Below are 8,013 nucleotides of genomic sequence, written 5' to 3'. Positions count from 1 at the left end.
CATACCTTATTAACCCAACTTGGTCAACCCTAAAGTTCCTTAGATATGCTAGTTTCCGGTTTACAACTTTGCTTATTTAGAAGGATATCCAAAAATATGTCCTTTTGCAAGATAACTTGCGTAGGGATCTGCCATCCTTGATGAGGGTTTTTACCCTTTCTCCTTGTGAATCAATCACAAGACTAAATGATTTCGTACTTGCTGCGCAAGTCCTGCGATGGAATAATTTGTTTTAGATCCTTTAAGCTGACGTATGTCGGGCCTATGGTTTCTTTTTTTAAGAACCTTAGGACAAACCCTAGTTCTTTATCTTTACGAATTTATTGACCCTACAGTAAGGAAAGTAGTCAAGTGCTTAGGGTATGAATATTTCTATGTTTAGATTGGTTTAGTTATCTTTTGGAAGGTAATATTAATCGTCTTGTCACGGTTTTGCTATCCTTGTGACAATTTACTTTTCAGTGAATACAGTTCAATTTAAACTTCCTTTTTCCTTGCAGATGAACTCATGCCAAATAACAAACATTTCCCTTGCTAAGATGTGCAATTAGCAATGACAACTTCCTAGTAATTTGAGCAACGAAAGAAACCTTTCATGAATTTAATCATTTACAATGATTTTTTGCGAAAGGTATAAGACTAATGGTGCAAGATATCATTTCTATACCTTTAGGATCTAACTAAAATAAACTACTATAGTAAATGGATAATCTTGCTCGTAATTTATAATGCTTGATGCAATTCGAAGGAAACTAAGTTCTATACATTATCATTCATTCAAATAAACTAAACTCCTTCATTACAAATAACTCAGACAAATATATCCTATCCCTAACAATTTCTCTTGCATGATCGACTTAAAACCGAATTAAAGCCAGAAAGAAAAACCTGGTTTTGGGGTGAGATATCCACATGGATACTAGGAGATGATCCTCCCGCAGCTACGCCTTGGACTTTCTTAGGAGGCATCGCAAATGTGGTTCGTCGAACGTGGAAGCAACTTTACAACTCCTCCTTAGAATTCCACCGTTGCTCCCTTGCACTGTTCGTCAAAAGTAGTTTTTGGAAGGCTCCCTCCTTGAATTCGGGAATTCGAAAGGGTGTTTTAGAAACTTGTACAACTAAGACCCATTGAAGCCATGGGGAAGGCTTAATGGCCTTTGTAAGCTCGCACGAACGGGAATAACTAGGTGTGGAAAAGACACAAGGTGTAGGAGAGCTCTAAGGGAAAATAATAACCGTAAAGGTTATAAGTAAGGGTCCAAGGACCCTTAGGCAATTTAGGAGAAAAGGGGCTTATGAGGGTTTACACACGTAGGGGGAAAATGATTCCGAGGCCAATGAGGAAGGGCTAAAGAAAAATTTTTAAAAAACACGGGGGTTGGGTTCCAGCTATGGGAAGGGGTATATAATGCTTTAAACATGGGGGTAATAAAAAGGGTTTCGTAAGGCACAAGAAGGGGGTGAAAGGGTTTTTGAAGCCCATAAGAAAGGGCTTAAAGGTTAAATCACGGGGGGGGGGGGGGGGGGGGGGAGGGGAATGGTTTCGAAGCTAGGGAAAAGGGGCTTTTAGGGATTATACACGAGGGAAAAAGTAATAAGACCCTTAAGGCCTTCGTGCTCTAGGGGGGGGGAGTGACTCCAAAGTGAAAGGAAATGGGTTTTAGCATGAGGGTGAAAGGGGACTAAAAGGTTTTTTTAAAACCTGGCAGGGGGGGTTCTAATACCCATGGAAAGGGGGGGTTTTTGACATGGGGGGTGAAAGGGGGCTAAGAAATCCCTTTAGAAGCTCCCCCCAGGAAGCTTCTAAAGCTTCCCCACGTGGGGGGGGGAACTTAAACGGCGATTGGCGGCAAATTAGACAGGCGGCGAGGGCCGCGACTGCAGATGGCGGCGACCTCTTCTGGCTCCACGACAGCCGCCAGGAGTTTAACGTCTCCTCCCTCCACTCTTGGTGGATGTCAGCGGCCTCACGCGGTGCTTCCTCCTCCCTCTTGATCTCCCCGGCGTGACCAATAGAAACTCGCCTCCTTCCTCCAGCCTTTCATCAACACGAGGGTTTCAGTAGAGCGATGGCTACGACCGCCTCTCTCTAATCCTTCCCTCCCCCCACAGGGGGTTTATATGGGAGAGGGAGAGGTACCTCCCCTCCCCCACACGGTTCATGCATGGGTTTCATCCCCTCTACGGTATCCAGCAAGGATGCTCAGTCATCCTTGCTATTCCCCTCCCCTCCAGCACGACAGCCGGCTGGGGGAAAAGGGGGGGAATAATTAAAAAAAATTCCATTATTCCTAAAGCTTATCCTTTTGGCCTCCTAGGAGGAGGTTCCCACGTAACTAAACGGGTTTTTTTTCTTTTAACTCGTTTATGCAAGTGGAGATCAAGATACGTTGTAGATAATTTGAAAATCACACCGTCAGTGTATTTTTGGATGCTGGAATTCCCTTGCATGACTATCACATGGGTTAGAAAATTTATCACAACGGAAATATTACAAAAAAATTCTTAGACACTTTTTGCTTGTCCCCCGCGCATAAACCACATGTTTTGTACATTTGGCATGGTGACCTTGACAACATGGCATGTGCAGAATAGGTCCACAAATGGAGTTTAATAAATATCAGCGGATTGATGCGCATGGAGCCACATTGACTCTACCTTTCCAGGCTTTTCCTGAGAGCCAAGGAATCTTCGGCTCAGTCTTGCTATGGATGGTGTGAACCCATTCGTTTTGCGCTCAACTTCTTAAAGTGTGTGGCCTATAGTCCTTGTCAACTGCAGTATCCCTCCATGGATTTCTATGAAGAAAGGACATCTCATCCTTAGCTTGCTCGTTCTCGGTCGCTATACTACAAGATATAGGCCTTATACCGACATTAAAAGCGACGAAAATGTAAATAAAAAAATTTGCCCTCATCATCGCAAAAAGCGTCGTTATTAGTGACACCATAGAACAGTTGGTATCAGCGTCGTTATCAGCATCGCTATGCGACGTTGATACCAATGCAAATAATGATGCTGATAACGATGCTCTGTGATGCTAATAATGACACAAATAACGATGTGCACAGGTAAATTTGCAACGCTAATAGCGACGGTAATAGGGAACAAAAAAATTTTGTGGCAGGGTAGCAAGCTGTGCCCTGCCACATATAGCACTGTGAGCTTTATTTGTGCCATACAAAATAGTTTCTGCACTGTGTACAATGCTCGTGTAAATAAAAAAAAAGTGTACTTAAATCATAACACTGATACATGAAATAAATACATGATCATATAATGAAAGCGACTGGTATAATCATGACAAGATATCACTACTACATAGAAAATGTCTACACAGATCAGGTGACCAAAAAAGAAGGGTGTGTGAGCTCCATGGATCCAAGGGCAAGCTACATATCCTCGCCATCTGAAAGCTCGTCCCATTGCAAAGGAGCATCGAACGAACTCTGCAAAAAAAAAAACTACACATCAGTCCACCATACAATAATGCATTCTAAATAAACATGGTAACTACGGACAAGAAAGATCAGTGAGACTTATAGGGCTACTGCATCTATACAATCGGTTGGTCAATGTAGTGAGACCATGCCTCTCTACATATCGAGTCTCAAGGCCAATCGGATCGCGATTTGTAATGGAGTGCTGCAGAGAAAACAAAATACTAACTGTTAGAAACACGATTGTCAGTATAAAGGATATTGCAAAAAAATAAGCAAGCAAAACAAAAGAGAAACTTACAAAGTCCTCTAGATATGTCCTGTGGCTTCTGCCACTCCCAAGATAATGGACCACTCTAGCCTCTAGTCGTGCCCTTTCCGCCTCGCATTGTTGACTCCAATGTCCTAGAGAATCTATAGCCTCCTCCCTCAGTTGGCGCCAGTCGTCCACTGTCAAAGAGTTTACTATCCATGATATAAATCATAGGATTCTTATAAACATAGAAGAGTTTCACTGGAAGATTGTATGAGATATTTGCATACAAAATTCAGGCATTATTATCCAATATCTACCTTAGTTATACAAGTTCTTTTGTACTTAGCATATAATTTGCAGATATACTATGTACATTTATGAAAAATAAGTCTATGGGAACCTAAAACTTGGACATCTAGAAGTAATTGACAAGTCTGTTGGATAAATCACATTAATTCATGTACAAAAATATGGACAAAACCCAAAAATGTTGCCAAAAAACTGTCAAAAGTCCACTAGGTCCACATAGGACCAAAAGTAACTAACTAAGGTGACCACCAAGTGACCTAGGCTGGTCAAAAAGTGACTAGGGTTAGAGCAGGGAGCAGCCCGCATTTTTCGGCGCCAAAATGCAGGCTGCTCTGCCAGAGGGAAACTGGGAGAAAGCTGGAGCTGAGATGCATGGAATGGAGCATGCAAACTGAAGATTAACAGGCCAACAACTGAAGATGATAACTTGGTGAGAGCTCCACTTTTGTGCCTCTTTGGTGTGACGAAAATGCATGCTAAAACTGTCTATAAAAGAGGGGAAATCTGAGAGAAGAGTATTCAGCCTGCTCTTATGCACGACTTTTCTCATCTTCTCTACCTTATTCTTGGTCCAATGAAGCCCGACTTGGGCCCAAGTACTTGAGTGACTTTGGGGCAAGCAAAGGGTGAGGATATTGAAGTCTTATGGACTATTATGGGTTGGAATAACCAGTCCTAAATAGGGCAGCCCACTATTTTGATCCATTTTTATAAGCAAACATGGGTTTTTCATGGTTGTAATAGAGGAAAATGACCTCTTTTCTTCAGGACATTGTTCATAGATGATCAAAAGTGCTTCTTCTTGAGTTTATGCCCTCATTTTGAATTTTTTGATGGGCTGGAATTTTCTGTTTTAAAACAGGGCTGAAGCTAAAAATATTATTTTTCAATCCATTTCATGCATCTTTGGCCCAAATCTTGGATGTATTTGATTCTAGCATCAATATACTTGACCCAAAGGACTGAAATCCATCTTTGTACATGTAATAAATGCCATTAGAGCTTGCATTTGACATTCATAAATGAATTGGAAATCTGAAAATATCCTTTATGAAATGATGTATGTATCCTGAAGCATTTGATGTATTCAAGTTAGTCTTAATCCTTCTGTTCATGTATGCTAAGTACAAAGTGAGGCGGCTTGAATTCCTCTTCTGTACCTAAATCATTTCTAATTCCCGAATCTTATTAAAACCCAATCCATTTTTCCTTTCTGCATCTTGAATCCCAAACTCTTCTTCTGCACTAAAAGCCCCGGTGGTAGACCTTCAACTCTTAACGCGACGACAGTGGTGAACCCGAAGTGAAGGTCCACTGCAGAAGAAGTGCAATGGGAGAATCATCAAGCTCGGGAGGAGATGCTTTGCAACAATTGGTCCGTCTAATGCAAGAGAGCCAACAACAACAGCTGCAATTTCAGTAGCAGTTGCAATTGCAACAACAACGGAGACAAGAAGAAGAACGGATGGATGCTGCTGCCATTAAGGCCTTAGAAGCAGTCGAGCATGAGCTCAAGCAATTTAATGGGCAAAATGTGTCCTCTTTTATCCGTCTCTACACCGACAAGATGGTTTTCTTTGGAGTTCCTCAACATGCTTGGAGCTGTTACTTTGCCCGCCTGGCTATGCATGGCCTCCAGGACCGAATTCATGGTCTTTCCCAAAAAGATGCTGGATGGACTGTGTTCAAAAAGGCTCTTCGAGAAGAATTTTTCCTTGAATATTCTGGCCTTATGACAAAGAAAATCTTCACCGAATGGGTCGAGAGGCCCAATAAGGGTCTAACTGCTACTGCTCTTCATCGAGAGTTTGAAAGCAAATTTGCCCAACTAGATCCTCATGACCAACAATGTATGGAAAGTCAAAATATTGAGTTATTTTTAAAAGCTGCAGATTCTTCTCTTCAGGAGAAATTGACTAACTGACTTGAAGACCTTGACTCTGAGTCGGGATTAAAGACTGCTTGGAGTGATGTCACTGAAGCAGTTAATATGATTGCTCAAAGAGAGCGATTGCGCCTAAGATGGGGATCAACCCTTGTAACAACTGATTCTATGAAGGAGCCTATTCCAGCTTCTCGACCTCCTGTCTCTATGGCCGAGCAACGAAGAAATTCTGATATTCCTTCTCCAAAGAAGGATGTCATGGATGAGTTAATTAAAATCATGCGTGATCTCCAACTTAATTTAACAGAAATTAATTCTAAAGTAGAAAGGCTTGATGTTAAAGTAGAAGAAAGGAATCGGTCAACCGCCCAAAGACCTGCACGAGAAGGCTTTAAAAGACGTTGCATTTGGTGTGATAGCCTTCAGCATGACAAGAGTGAGTGCGGAGTATTCCGTGAAGCCAAAGCACAAAAATTAGTCTTTTGGAAGCATGGCAAAATTCAAGCAACCGAAATCGGGCTTCCTCTTGAGCCAAACTTCGGTAACGGCGGCATGAAGAAAAGATTGGAGGATTTGGCAACAAGAACAGCCTATGCAGTTGTTGATGCTGCAACTTATGGGTTGCAAATTGAGCCAACTAATGAAATTGTTAAAGCATGTAAAACTAATGCAAAATCTAAAGTGTGGATGCAGGCCTTGGAATGCATGGAGCAAGGCAAGGCAACTAAGGATGATTTAACCACTGCCAGCCAATGTATTCGAGGAAGAACAAGATGGTCCGAGCCTGTGGATTCATTTTTAGCTTTTGCCTGGCTGGCTGAAATTAATAATCAAGAAGCCATGATAGAAGAAAAGAGAAGAAGAGAAGAAGATGTTGCTGGTCCTTCTTCTTCACGACCGACTAAACGCATAACAAGAAGCAAACTAGACCAACAAAAGGCTGCTGAAAATCCACCACCACCAAAATTTGACATGGGAGATGCCCCTCAAGCAAAGAAGACAGAAGGAAAAAGAAAAAGTAAACATCCCAGTTACAAGTTGCAGTCAGACATAGAGACCGCAACGGATCTTAAACGGATCCTAGAAGAAAGGATTCTTGGAAGTAGAATTGAATTTACATTAGGTGAAATTCTTGGTATTGCAAAAGAGGATTTCATGATGTAATAATTGATGTAATTAAACGAAAAAGACAATATTTTGGTGAGGAAACTGAAGAATTTGTACATGCTTTTTTGCAAGTACTTCATGTGTATTTTCAGGATGAAGAGAAGCTGAAAACTCAAGGGATTCGATTGGAGGCAATCAAAGAATTGATTGCAGCCATAGAAGCCAAAGATGAAGACATTTATGAAGCAGAAGCTGAGGAAGCCATAATGGTGGAAACTTCTCAATCTAAAGTGCACCCCATGCAAAAGAAAGAGACTTTTCTTCACAACATGCAGAAAGAAAGTGAAACTCACTTTATTCCAAGTAGTCACTATTCCCGTACCCATTGGGCAAGGGCGACTACTCAAACTGTTGTTAAAATTGGTGAGAAAGAAACTCCATGCATTGCCCTTATAGACCATGGTTCAGAAATTAATGTTATGTCAAGAAGTCTCTATGAGAATGGTGGATGGCCCATTGACGTGGACCCAGGGTGGCGCCTGAAGGCAGCCAATAACTCTTGTGGCGATCTTTATGTAGCATGTCCTTATGTACAAGTTACTATTGGTAACGTAAAAGATGAATTTCATTTCTTTGTTCAATATTCTTGCAGTTATCCAATCATTCTTGGACAACCATTCATTTCCGAGTCTCCTTTAGAGACAAAGGCTCTTGATGATGGTTCATCGTATGCTCGGATAAGAAGCAAGGATAATGATAAGGCTGTTCAATTCCTAACTGTCTGTGTTAATCACCATCAGAATAGGGATCGATTGAGAGATCATCTCGTTCCTCCTAATGCCCGAGAATTTAAGGGATTTCGGGTAGCGCTGCTATAAGTGGAGGCTATGGCAGTGTATCATGTCATAAAAGATTGCCTCCACATATGAAGGAGGCAAGGTCTAAAGCTGATTTGCAAGTTTTTTCAGCCAATGGAGTGGGCTGTTATAAACAATTTTCAGCCATGAACAGGG

This window comes from Lygodium microphyllum, chromosome 12 (assembly GCF_053477565.2).
Source record: "Lygodium microphyllum isolate KBCC chromosome 12, Lygodium_microphyllum_v1.1.10, whole genome shotgun sequence".
Classification (NCBI taxonomy): Eukaryota; Viridiplantae; Streptophyta; class Polypodiopsida; order Schizaeales; family Lygodiaceae; genus Lygodium; species Lygodium microphyllum.
This window is presented reverse-complemented; position numbering follows the sequence as displayed.